Genomic DNA, 13,687 nt, shown 5'->3' with positions numbered 1-13,687 from the left:
GGCATCACACCACACCTTGACTTAGGGTCCTTGGTCGAAGGATATTGGGGATTTCATTGATCCAGTCATGGACCCAACTGCTGTCCTCACCTAGGAGACCACATGTGCTTCCGTCCACCTTTCTTGGTAATCAGCTTTCGGAAACTGCAGCCCCAGGAGTAGACATTACATTTCCTTTTCAGCCTCCTTTTACAGTAAAGGACGTCCTATCTGAGTCTCTAATTTCAAAAAGTGAAACGGATATGATTCTCAACGTCACTTGAGAAACTTCACAGAAGTCGGAACTAACCCCAGCAGACCAGTGCATTTGGCCTTGTTCGTGTCTCTGGGCTTCTGTTCTGTTTCTAGTCTCTGGACAGGAGGATGCTGTTTGAGAGAGTGGTTGTGTCTTTGCAATCTGCTGATTTCAATTGTGCGTACTGTGGTAGAGAATAAGCAGTTGCCTTCTAATGTCGTTGTCCTTCCGGCTTTATAACAGAAGCCCAATCGTGTATGCACTCTCTTATTCAGGGCCGGGTTCTTCAGGGAAGGCTAGCTCTAGTCTTGGATATGAGTGGGGACAGTGATTGATTTAAATTGGTCATGCGCCACAGTCTAGACAGTGATATAGGAGGAGACATCTGGAGCAGGCTTCTGAGAAAGGTTTCCTCTCAAAAAGAAGCATAAGAAGAAACAGTCTTACTTTCTACCTAAGAGTGTTGAAGTAAGTGGATGTAAGTAGAAGTCAACCTGAGACAAAGCCAACACGCAGAAGAGAACAGAGCTGACAAATGAGAAGAAAGGCTCTTGATGATGCTGTTTAGTCAGTGAATTAGCCCACCCAGAAGTCACCCTCCTTCACTGCTTCCATGATCTGGTGTAAAGAATTTGCTTATTCTTTGAGCTGATTTAAGTTGGAATTTTTCCATTGCTTGTAGCCAAAGTCATCCTAACCCATACACCTGTAATTGCTGTGTGTTTGGGATAGGGTGTCTGTGTGAACCTGTATCACTATCTTAACTTTAAATCATTCTCATTACTTGTGTAACTTTTAGGATAAATCATGGTGATATTTTCAGGCCTAGGAAGTAACTCAAAATTAGCTTTAAAAATATTCACAGATACTTTAGGAGAATAGTTTAATGAATTGATAAGAATATTTTCTATTTAGTCCATTGATTTTGATTTTGGTGGGGATTTCAGAAGTATCCTCCATTCTAGCCAACATTTATTCAGTGCCTGTTAAATACCAAACCCCACAATAGGAGCCACGGGGGTTATTACAGAAGGTAAAGGCAGGGCCTTTCCCCGTAAGGAATCCGGTAACTATGGAGATAAGACTTATAATAACAAATGCAATAAAATGATCCGTCCACATGAGGAAGACATACAACACATTATGTAGGGGGTCAGAAAAAAGAACAAGCAGAGTTATGCAAAGATTCCCAATGAATGTTTGTTTACACTGATTGCTTGGCTACCAAATTCTTTCTCTATTGATCAAGGTTAAACCCCACCTTGCCCATACTCAAACGGTGTAAACGCTGAACTAAGGTGAAACAGGCTGTTGAAGATTTTCTCTACGTAATTAGATAAATTGCAGAATTATTTCCAACTAAACTCAAAGTCTCTAGTTAGCACATCTTTGAACACAAGTGAAGCAGTTATCAAATTTGAAGAAATATTCCTTAGGGTGGTGTGTTCATTAAATGTGTAACTTTGTCAGAGCGCCACCACATTACAGAATTTTTACAGCCATGTGGTGAGAAAAGTACCTTTGGAATAGTTACCCACTGACAACATATAAAGTGAAAATTGCACGTGTTCTCAAATCTTTACACATTTCTCTGAGCGATCATTGGTTCCTTCGAACGCTGGAGATTTGTGTGAAGCATGCCTGTAGGCTACATATGCTAAAAGTTAACAGGAAAATGTGCACCAGAAATCACATGTAAGATTCCCTTAGATCAGTTCTTCAGTGTGCCTGCTTATTGAGCTAGATTCTTAGTGGTTTCTTCACAGCCGAATATGAAGCAGCAACTGTGCTTGTGTGGAGAAGAAATACGGGCAGAGTTGACCCATTCTATGGTTGTTTGTGAGCCACTAATTGCACAGTAGTTTGATTCTTTTTTTATTTGTTTTTAGAACATTATCATTTTATTCCTTTAAAACTAGAATAGAACAGAAAAATAAATATATAGGAAGCTACACAAGGGATGAATGTCCACCCAATACATAGGCGGAAATGTATTTTAAGTCAAATATTTATAACAAGGATTTCCAAGTCCCAGCCAATGGCTGCTCGATTGTGAGCAGTCTTCACTCTCTCAGGAAACACCCAGTAGGCAAAGCATCCTCCTGAAGACCTGTGCAATGGAGGCCAAGCTGTCAGTTACTTCTTTAATCAATTACCTTTGTTTGCTCAGCAAACCCAAAGTGTACCTTCCGTGCTATCAACATGATGCCAAAACTGGAAGCAAGTGGGTAGGAAAACAAACAAGGAAAATCGAGCCGGAACACTCCACAGGACGAGATACAGAGAAAATTATTCTTTAAAGAATTGATAATCTGGCAAGAGCGGCAATCGTGCAGTCATGTCAAAGTGTGATTAATTTGAACACATTTTAAAATTAAAAGCGGGCTTACTCTGTGTTCCAAGAATTCACTTCTTAATATCTATCCCAGGAAAATGCATGTACACAAAAGCAAGTACAAGATGTTCATTGTAAGAGACAAAAAAATGGGTAACGAGTAAAATGTCCATCAATGCAAGAATGGTTAAATAAACCATGATACATACACAGCAGTTAAATATGATGAAGAGAATCTGCACTTGTCAACAGAGGGTCTTCTTTAAGAAACTGGGTGGGAAAAAAACTAATTTTAGAAAAACATACACAGCTGAACACTCTGTGTGTTAAATCAATACATCATAAAACAGTATTATTTATTTTCCAGGGGTACGATATTTCTCTATATGCAAGTCATAGAAGACGTGGAAATTTACGTTAAAAACTGATTAACACTGACTACCTCTGCGGAAGTAAGAGGAGACCGAGACTGAAGAGAAGGAGTTTTAAAGAGGCACTTACCTCTGTTTGTAAGGTTTCGATTATATAGAACCTTTATTTTTATATACATTACAGACATGACTTAAAAAATTAAAATAGATAAACAAATGGAAAACAATGTAGCTCTATGTGGTTCAAGTTTAAACTCAACCAATATATGGCTGGGATTTGCTCAGCATCCTTTGAGGTTCCACTTTCTCGAGTTGATGTCGTGATTCGGAGCAAGGAAGATTCTTAGCAAGAGGAAACAGTGATAGAGTGAAGGTCTCTTCTCTCTCCCCTCTTGATGCCTGCATGGGGCAAAATCAAACTATTCTGCAGAAAGTAGAGTGGCCCCGTCAATCTCTACTTCTTTACTACCTCTCCGCTTTGAGCCAACTCTATGCTGTATCGTACAACCCTTCATCACTCTCCTCAAATCTTCTAGGTCAAAAGTGGATTCTTGAAGCATCCATCAGTGTAGTGAGATGGGACAGGGATGACGCACAGGCCAATCCGGCAGAGTGTCAAGGAAGATTGGATGGACCAGAGGTCCCTGGGCCGGACTAGGAATTTTCCAGTCCCCCCATGAGAAATCTTGCCAACATATTACAAATGCACGGGCAAGAGACTCTAGTAAAACATGAGAACGGTCAGGAGTTATTGGGGAAAAGGGAAGTCTCTTTCCCTTAGAGTTGCTGAAAATATTGGTGGCCATGTTGCTACTGCCAAGGAAGAAGTGTCTGAAAATGGAGCCAAGTACAGCAGAAAAATGAGACACAGTAAAGAAGAAAACAGATTCCTAATAGCGCTGATTTACTCTTCTGGATCCAATCATGCCTTCACTTCCTCCAGATGGTCCAGGTAAGCTCAGGTGATATCTCAGGGGGGCCACAAGGTGGCATCTGCAAGAGGGTTCCTGAGCAGGTGCCCACTGACCCGTAACTTAAAAGAGCTGAGCCTTGGTGCTGGAGGTCTCCAAACAGCTTTTGTTAGGCCCGGCCAGCTCCATATTGACCCTTCTCTGCCCTCAGTGAGTAAAGGTACACCTCTGCCCTCTTGGCTTTGGACCCCTCAACCTTGCTCAAGAGCGTGTCCAACGACAAAATCAGAATTCCCCAGAAAGCCCGCCAAGGTGGAGCCCTGAAAGCAGGTTTTGAAGACATCAGGCTATGAACCCAGTTTCATGTGAGGAGTGAAAAAAACTAGGGCTGCTGCTCCGATGGAGCTGAGCTCAGCCGCTCATTCAAACCGAGGCACCTGATAACCCATTGAGTACTGAGAGGTTCCAGTTGACAGGGGGCTCTTCTGCCCTTCACGGCAGCAGTGGCAGTGGCAGCACGGAGTTGCTTTGGGAAACTTCTCCCCAGTGTGAGGGAAGTCAAGAGAAGAATATGCCCAGCCGAGGCAGGTTTTAGCATCTTCACCATTTGTAATACATTTATACTATTACTTATTTAGATATTAGAAATCTTCCCCAATAGAATGTAAACAGCTTCAGAAGAAGAATTTGGACCATTATGTTGAACATTTTAACATCGCTGGAACAGGGCTTGGCCACTGTAGACACTCAATTGACATTTGAAGAAGGAAGGAAGGAAAAAAGGCAGGAAGGGATAGGAAAAAGGAATCTGTTACTATTCACCGAAGCAGCCTTAGAGACTTAGGTGCCCCTGAAATCTGGGCTCTGTGGAGGTCAGAGGGCTAGGTAGCAGGCTTGCCTTGGATCTCCACATCCGAGGCTTCTTCCCTTGTTACTAGGCCAAAATGTTGCCATGTGGCTATGATATGACCAGCATCACCAGAAACTAATTGATCACTAAGCTAGATCAGTGAGTTTACAGGGAATCTGGACATTGTTGTCTTTTTGGTTTTCATCCAGGAGGTCAGAGATAAACTGACAACATTGACGGTGATGGGGAAAAGAGGAGGCTGCACAGACAAAGGGACGTGAGCAGAGTGTCCTGGTTCCTGGTCCCGGTTCTGCACCAGTGACTCCTGGGCAAGCTTCTTTCTCTCCATCCCTGAAATCACATCTTCAAAATTAAAGGGATGGAGGAAAATCAGTGGTCCTTAGGCTTTATTTTTAAGCAGAGAATTATTAAATCAGGATTTCAGAAGTATCCTCCATTCTAGCCAACATTTATTCAGTGCCTGTTAAATGCCAAACCCCACAATAGGAGCCACGGGGGTTATTACAGAAGGTAAAGGCAGGGCCCCCAATATATAAAACACAGAGAAGTAGAACTTACTTAGTATCTGCATATTATGTAGTTAATTGTATAACATTTACTTATATATATAAGAATAATAATACGCCTTGGTATAAACCAAATATTGAAATCTAAGGCAACGGAAGAAGGAGGCAGCTTTATATCTTCTAGAATCATCTGATTTACCTATGTTTTTTATTTTCATGACAAAACAAGGAGATTCTCACAGATGAGCACTTGCAAATGGTCAGTGCTCATTTTACAATCTTAGAATCCGCAGTTTAACCAGAATTCAAAGGAAGCCTCGCTCCAACGTCTTCAGAGAAGGGCGTTAACCTGGCCACACAATTTGACACGTTTGGGGTCACCAATAGGCTAAAACGTATTTTATTAACTCACGAGCAGCTGAATTTTTAAAAATTTCCACAGTATGGAAAACAATATCCAAAAGCATGTTTCCAGATCCTCCGACGCACCTCCCAGTAAGCAGTCGGACATCCTGGGCTAGGGGTTGCCGTAGGCGGCTCTGCCTTTAACTACTCTAGGTCTCATCACGCATTTATTGAGCACATACTGCGTGCTAGACCCCAGAGATGAAGGTGATTATGGCACAAAGGGTCCCTTGTATTTGAAGAATCTTCAGAACTTTCACTGTAAGGTATATTCATATATTATTTTATTTCATCAGCCCAAATAAATGCATGATGTGCATACTATTATTTCCTTGTTCTATAAATGGGGAAACAGAGGCTTAGCGAAGTGAAGACTTTTCCCAAGGACCACAGCTAGTAAGTGGCAATGCTAGGAGTCAACCCCACACCTGGCCACTCTAGATTTCTTGCTCTTCACCATTTGCTAACATTTTCGGAGTTTGCCAAAACCCTGGTTCAGAGTAGAGCTGGTCCTGACCTCTTCCTCGTCCAGGAGGAAGGCGGGGGGAGGTGGTACGCCAGCCCTGGGAGCAGGGTGGTGCCTGGACTCGTTCCTTGGGTTTGCTCTGATGATGCCTCTCTTGTACCAGCTCTACGGCCAACCCTGCCCCCGCTCCCCCTGGCTGCTGGCATGGCTGCCAGGTTTCTTCCGCAGGGAAGAAGAAAACCTCCCATTAGCAGGGGCTGCGGCTTGGAGCATCCCTGGGACGAGAAGCATCTGTTGCTGCTCCCATTGTTCCAGCTGAGAGCACACTAATTGTCCTCTCCAAAGTTGTACTGCAGTCTCTTGCCAGAGGGAAATTAGGGGCCCTTTTTCAGCAGGCGCTGTCCTTGCCGCAGCTGTCAGCTGAATGGCCCCAGGAGGAACGGGCTGATTTGGAGGGGCGGAGGAGTGGGGGCTCTATCGTGCATCCTGATCCACACAGGGAAGGAAAGTTAGCCCAGCCCTGTGAGGAAGCATGGCACCCACCAGACAGACGCCACCCAAAAAAACACAGGCAGGCTGGGAACAACTCTTCCTGACCATTCCACTCGACTCCCTGGTGTGTGGGATGGCCTGTGGTGCTGTTGGCTCATTCAGGGGCTCAATGGAGGCAACATGATGGAGTGAAAAATAGTAGAACAGGCTTGGGAGTCAAATTAATCTGGGTTCAAATCCCAGGTTTGCCACTCATTAGCTATGACATTGAGCAAATCACTGTCACTTATCTACCTTAGTGGCAACTGGGAGGAGTGCCTAAGCCAATTAACAACTATAAGCTATCTAGCAGAGGTTTAGGCATATAGCAGGTGCTCACTAACCATGAATTATCATTATTGTTGTTGTTATTGTTATGCTATTATTGTTACTGTGATACCTCTAAGTGTTTGATCACACGTGTAGAGACAGCCTGCATACAGAAGGTCTCCTTAGGAAGGAGGTGAAAGGAGTGGACAGGCACAGAAGAGTAACATGATTCATATATATTCAAAAACTGTTTTGTCATCTACTGTGTTCCAGGTACTGTGCTGGCTGCTAAGAATTTAGCTGCCAACGAGAAGACCTGGCTCTACCAGGAAGTCTCATAGGATGGGTGTCCTGAACGGGGCTGGAGAAGCAGCCAGTGTTCCCAGAAGCTGCGGTAGGTTTTGGCAGACTCTGCTGTACAGCAATGAGCCTCAGCCCACATCATAGCTCCCAGGTTACTGTTTCTGCGTGAGAGTCTCGGGTCTCAGCTCCATGTGACAATGCGACAGGAAGAGCACAGATCTGCGGGACAGTCTTGCTCACTCCGCTCCAGTTTCAACACTCCCTAGTTGTGGGACTTAAGCAAGTCCCTTCTCCTTTCTTGCCCTCATTTATCTACAGCAGAAGGGTAATAATTACTGACTCACCTCCAGCACTGTGGGGCTCAAGGAGGAACGGGCAAGCACCCTGGGAATGCCATCGGAATCCACACGGAAGGTGTTAGCCGCCATTATCTTCCCTCTCTAAAGACCCTAGCACCTCAGGTGTTGTTCAATTCCCCAACAAGAGGATTCCCATTTTGAATTTATAAGAATTAGTAAGGGGACTGACCCAGTGGCGTAGTTATTAAGTTCGCATGCTCCACTTTGCAGCCCGGGGTTTGCAGTTTTGGATCCTGGGCACAGACCTAGCACCACTCATCAGGCCATGCTGTGGTGGCATCCCTCATAAAATAGAAGAAGATTGGAACAGATGTCAGCTCAGGGCCAATCTTCCTCAGCAAAAAAAAAGAATTAGTAAGTTCTGGTTCCTACACACACACACACACACATACACACATGCTCTTCCCCCAAAGCATATAATGTTCTGGTCAAACGTACTCATCACAATCATGTCCTTCCATCCAAGGCACAGAAAGAAGAGGCACATGTGTTTCCTCTATGGGACCCTTTCAGATCGGGTCCCCAAATACCCCAGAATCAGTGTTAAGGGGCCAACACCTCCAGGAAAGAAACACATAAACGTAAATTCACCATATCTACAAATTAACTGATGTCTAACCCCCTAACTGCAGACCATACTGGGAGGCCCTCAGAGTTCCTCTGTGTTGCCTTATCGTGGGTCACAGGACACATGAGGCCTGGAGAGAAGAAGCCATAGATATTGAATGAATATTTCTTGGGCTCCTACCCCGTGCTAGGTGCTATATTTGGTGCTAGTAACAGAGTAGAGAGCAAAACAGAATAATGTCACTTTTACGCCTCATAGAGATGAAAGTTGAGTAGGGAAAACAGCGATCATTAAAATGTGCCCACAAATAGATAATTTCAGACAGTGGTGAGTGTCATGCAGGTAAAGTACAGGATGTGAACACAACTGCAGCTGGTCCCTGATCAAGTCTGGACACAGGAGAGGTGAGCCTTGCTTAAGGAGGGGCAGTGGTATGAGGTCTGGGGATGAACTGACAAAGTAAAGTAGCCCCGAGTTCCAGAGTGAAGAGGGCCCTGAGCAGACGGAGGGCCTGGGCAAGCAGCTGGAGATAACAGGGAGGGAGCGGTGCTTCCTTAGAGGATCCGAAAGTAGGCCACTTTCCTCAGAACTCGGAAACTGGTGAGTGGGGGCAAGTGAATTATGGAATAGACGATTAAGAGTAGAAGGACAGCAGCCTAGCCCTGGTCGTCTAGGAAACAGAGTCTATGGGAAGGATTGAGATGTAACACAATGTTTAGGATGTAGAAGGCCAGGATGGTGAGGGTGGGATGCAAGGGGACAAGTGCTGCAACACACTAGGGGCTTTAGTGCAGGGACCACTACATCGTAATGCACCACAAAGTGACATAGCAGTCTGTCCCTCTCCGTGCCCCCCACCCCTGTGCCGGGCTGCAAGGAGTGGCTGCACCCTGGGGCACTCCATGGGAGGGAGAAAGGAGATTTATCTGCTCAGCTCTTTCTCCCATTTCCCATTGGCCAAAGTTCAACACCTCCAGGTCACATCATCTGACCCCACAGTGGCCACTTAGAGCACCAGATCCCCCTCCTGGATGCAGTATTTTGTGCCAGTCTAAAGAAGGAGGGAGGACCCAGCACAACGGGGCGCAGACCAAGAGAGGGCAGGGAGGAGGCAGTCGAGGGCATCAAAGCTTGTGTCCTGACTCAGGCAGGGAATGGAGTCCTGAGACGGAAGGAGCGGAGCCTTCACCCTTGCTGATTGCTGCAGCAGAGGCTGCTGCTGTTTACTCATGTCCGATTCTCCTTTCTTCTAGAAAGCTACACTACATTTCCCAAATCCTCACCTCTACCCATCGCATCGAGGTGGGAGCATGTGACAGATTCTGGCCGATGGAATATAGGCAGAAATGATGTATACATCCCCTCCGCGCCTGGCCAGAAAACCTCCTATAGATTCTTCCCCACACTCTCTCTCCCACAGCTGCGGGACTAGAAGCCAAGTTCTCCAAGACCATAGAAGATGGCCCAGGAGATCACAGGGTGGAAAAAGCCTGGGTCCTCAAGTCACCCCTAGAAGACAGTCATTCTGGAGAGCTGCCCCACCAGAAACACCCCCACTGGACTTTTAGTCAGTGGGAAACAAACTTAAATTGCCTTAAGGCACTAAGATTAGGGGATGTTTATTACACGAAGTAACATCACTATACCCTGACCAATACCTGCGCCCTGGATGTTCTACAGGTACTAGGCTAGGTTATCCCGTGTAAACCTCATCACGACACTAAAAGAAGGAACTTTTATCCCCATTTAACAAATGAATAAAGTGAGATTCAGAGAGGATGTGGCTTGCCCAAGGGCATGCAGTAAGTAAAAGGAGAACTTGGGTATAAACCTAAGTTTGGACTGAGTCGATTTGCCTCCTCTCCTAGAGTGAGGATTGATGTGGGAAGAGAGTGTGGAGAAAGACATACATCCAACAGAGGGCTATCCTGGCTTTGATTGGGCTAGCCCATCCACACAGGAGGTGTCCAGATACTAGTTTATCCTTACTCTTGCTCCAGGAGAAACTGGAGTTGACTGCCAGGGAGAGAGACCCCAGAGAACCCCATAGGAATGACTCGGTGACCGGGGTTTCCTCCTGTGTACTTCGTGGACAGAGTGGTGGAGAGTTTGGGAGGGACTTGTAAGTAGCCACAAAAGGGGCCAAATAAAGAAAGGAAAACACCATTTAAACACAGTCAATGAAATTAGATAAAATTATCTGCCAGTCTTTATGAAAAGATCTAATGCTGCCCTCCACAATAAAGGTTCTATATGGCTTGCAAGATACTGTAAAATTAATTTTATATTGGGCTGCCAGGCACTGTTAGAATAGCATGTTTACATAAGCAGTCCCAGAGCTTCAAACACTGAGTTGTAAAGGCCGGGTCTCAGTGAGGGTTTAGTGAAGAGAAACTCAAGTCCCTGCCTTCCCCCTGCGGCAAAGTCTCAGAAATCTTTACGGCTCTACACCATGTTGGGTGTTTTTTCTCAAACAGCCACTGCTGACAACACCTGGCAGAGCCCTGAATGTGACTGGGGGCATCTGTCTTTGGATTTTTGCTCCACAGCAAATTGGAAGGGAATTGGAAATTATGTACTTTACTTAAAACCTAGATGAGGATAGTTCCTATATAGAGAGACATAGATTTGGACTTTCTCCAGCTTTTGTAAAAGGAGCCAGGCTCATTGCAGGGAAGAAGAAAATGAGCTCAAGCAGGCATGACTGGAAGAAATGGAGACCTTGTTTAAAGCAATGACTCTGTGTCCAAGAAAGATAGTGTAGAGTTGTTGTGAGGATGCCTTCTCCCAGCCACAACCGCATTTGCCTGCTTCCCTTGCATCTAGATGGAATCATGAAACATCACCAATGGAACAGGAGCAACAGTCATGAGTGACTCTTTCAGACTAAGAAACATGAGAAACAAGCATACCTGCACCACCCCTCTTTTCCCTTCTGCTGGCTTCCTGCAAAAGAGCACAGTAACTCAGAAATCACATGTCAGGGTGACAGAGCCACAATGTGGAAGGAGTCTGGGTTCTTGACTCACCACTTGGAGGTGAGCTAATTGCCAGATAGGATGATCTATTTTAGACATTAGGTGAATGAGAAATAAACTTCTATATGTTTAACTCATTATACTTTAGGGAATGTTTTTAGGGGATATAATATTATCCCAATAGAGTGACATTCAGCCCTAGGACTGGGGAATAGTGCCTTTTTTTATATTCGTTAATCTGCAGCAAAATCTGTTGCTGCTCTCCCTACTATGCCCATTGGAAATATTGCTAATCGATTGTAGCACTTTTGTCAGTCTTTATGTGGCCTCAGAATCCTTTTTAACCTTGCAACTATTACCACATGATTGAAGTTGGCACTCAGAATAACATGTTTTTGCTATATCAGCATGATTATAAGCTGCTTAAGATAAGGGTTTAAATATCTATCACTTAGCACTTTGCTAACACATAGTGGCAGCTCAAAAATGTTCCTTAGATGAATTAATTAATTAATTAAGGATAGATGTTCCACAAAGAAGATCTTATTCTATTTACAACCCTCCTTAGGCCAGAGAGCTACCAAACAAAAAAAAAAGGGAGCCATAGAGACAATTATCAAAATAATTCAACTCAGGTGTTAAGGCTCCTGCTAACTCAACTCAGGTGTTAAGGCTCCTAAGCCTTGGAGTAGCCATCCAGGATGGTAGGTCTGTATTCACTGATGATCTCCCACCACCGTGCTTCACCCTGATGCATGAAAAAAGCAATCCAAATTGTTCGGATCTGCTTGGAGATCCAGTGTCAGGAGAGGTGAGGGGGAATTCCCACTATTGTTTATATAGTGCCTTAAGTCACAGCTAGACAGATGGTTAGAATAGCGTGTCTATTGGAATCCTCCAAGAATAAATGTGAACAGCAGTGATGAGGGCCATCCCTTTCCTTGTATGGCACAAACTCCAATAGCAGGACTCCTGCATCCATAATTTCATTTGCTCGCTAAATCTGTTTAAGTAAAGAAAGCAGAGGGCAATCTACCCATTTAACAGATGAAGAGAGAATCCTAGAGGGAATATGACCTGACAACATCACAAAATGTTCAAGACAAGCTCAGGTCAAGAACTCAGGACTTAAAATTTCATCATTGATTCAACTAATATTCATTAGGTACTTATCTGTCAAGTGCTATTAGCCCCTGGGTCATCTTTAAGACATCCTCATGCCATGCTTCCACAGTGTGGATGCGTATTTCTCCCTCATGCCTGGCATTTTATAAAGTATAGCCCTTTCCCTCGCACACTCTATCAGACTGTTAAGGGTAAAGCCGTGGGAGGAGTGGCATATGGCAAGAAAGCATTGAACCCCACTCTTAAAATGTGGACAGTCTAGAATTTGGCTGAAAGTAACAAAGAGACAGTCTAAATTCAGAATTGGACAGTCTTTGATGGGTCCCCAAGGGCCTGGAAGAATTCCCTCAGTGCCTTATCCTGGGCTTCAGATTTACAACTTGAGGAATGCAGCTTTCAGTTCAGAGCCTGGATCCATAAACACCACAATCCAACTTTTCTGGCTATAAGACATTGCAGCATCTGAGATAAACATGGGACAATTGCACAGGGAACCATGCTGCTTGGTCACTCCCACAGACATTGGGACACTCAGATTCAGATGCTAGCTTCCATCTGATGGCACTCCCATCACAGCAAGAAGGCAGGCATGAGAGGCTCTTCCCAAGGCCTTCCGTGGGGCCAAGGATAACCAGTGGTGCCCCTCCCTTCAACCCCTGCTAGTGCCCCATAAATGTCGATTCCTTGACTTACCTCTAGAGGGCAGTAGGAATTCTCCCGGAAGGAGCATGGTGACGTCAGGAGATGAAAATTAGCTGTCATAAGGGAATGAGATTTTAAAGACCCTAGAGCACATAACGGTAGTTAAAAAAAGTCCTTGGCAATTTCACTTTTACGGTTCTCCAAGACTGCTCATCTCACGTCATTTTCCCCTCCTCCCACAAGGTATTTCCTACCCTCCTCCTCACAAACTCTCAAGCACGCTGTCTTTATTCCTGCTTCCCCAATGTTGCATAAACAATGGATCCTTCCCTTCCATCTGTTTAAGCCACTGCTACCCACTCTTCTAAGTCAGATTTTCCCCCCCAACTTTCTCTGGCCTGGAGGGAGGGGCACACACCACACCATTCATCACGCCTCCCATTGTTTCTCATTATTTTATGTGTTTATGCCATCTCTCCTCTGAGAGTATAAGCTTTGTGAAGAAGAGGCAGTATATCTTGTCCTCTTTAGTGTATGAACTAAGCACTCAATTTCTTAGGAATTAAATGTTATTGTTGCTGTTATTATTTGTCAGGCAATGGATGAGGCCTTTGACTTCACATAATTGATGTAGAATTCTAAAGAGATAATCCAAATTTTGGATCTAAGTGGCTTTGCCATCTGTTCTGTACAGTTTTAAGTAGACAGGACTGCCCTGCTGGGAAGATGCTGGGGCATGGGACAATCTGTCTCACCTTCCAAGGAGGCCTTGCACATAGATCTGGGAATTAGAAATGGTGACCTCCTTGAA

At 44.7% G+C, this 13,687-nt stretch overlaps 1 long non-coding RNA gene across 1 annotated transcript in view; it reads right to left on the bottom strand.

The window, feature by feature from the left end:
• The window catches only part of LOC139042399 (uncharacterized), a 78,954-nt gene extending 65,788 nt beyond the window's left edge, over positions 1 to 13,166 (bottom strand). Inside the window, exon 1 of the long non-coding RNA XR_011499128.1 lies at positions 12,928 to 13,166. This is a non-coding gene — a long non-coding RNA (uncharacterized lncRNA). The remainder of the gene's footprint in view (positions 1 to 12,927) is intronic.
• Between the last annotated feature and the right edge of the window lie 521 nt (positions 13,167 to 13,687).

The sequence above is a fragment of the Equus asinus genome, chromosome 28 (assembly GCF_041296235.1).
Source record: "Equus asinus isolate D_3611 breed Donkey chromosome 28, EquAss-T2T_v2, whole genome shotgun sequence".
NCBI classification, from domain to species: domain Eukaryota; kingdom Metazoa; phylum Chordata; class Mammalia; order Perissodactyla; family Equidae; genus Equus; species Equus asinus.
Note: the sequence above shows the minus strand (reverse complement) of the source record. Positions and strands in the feature narration are given on the sequence as shown.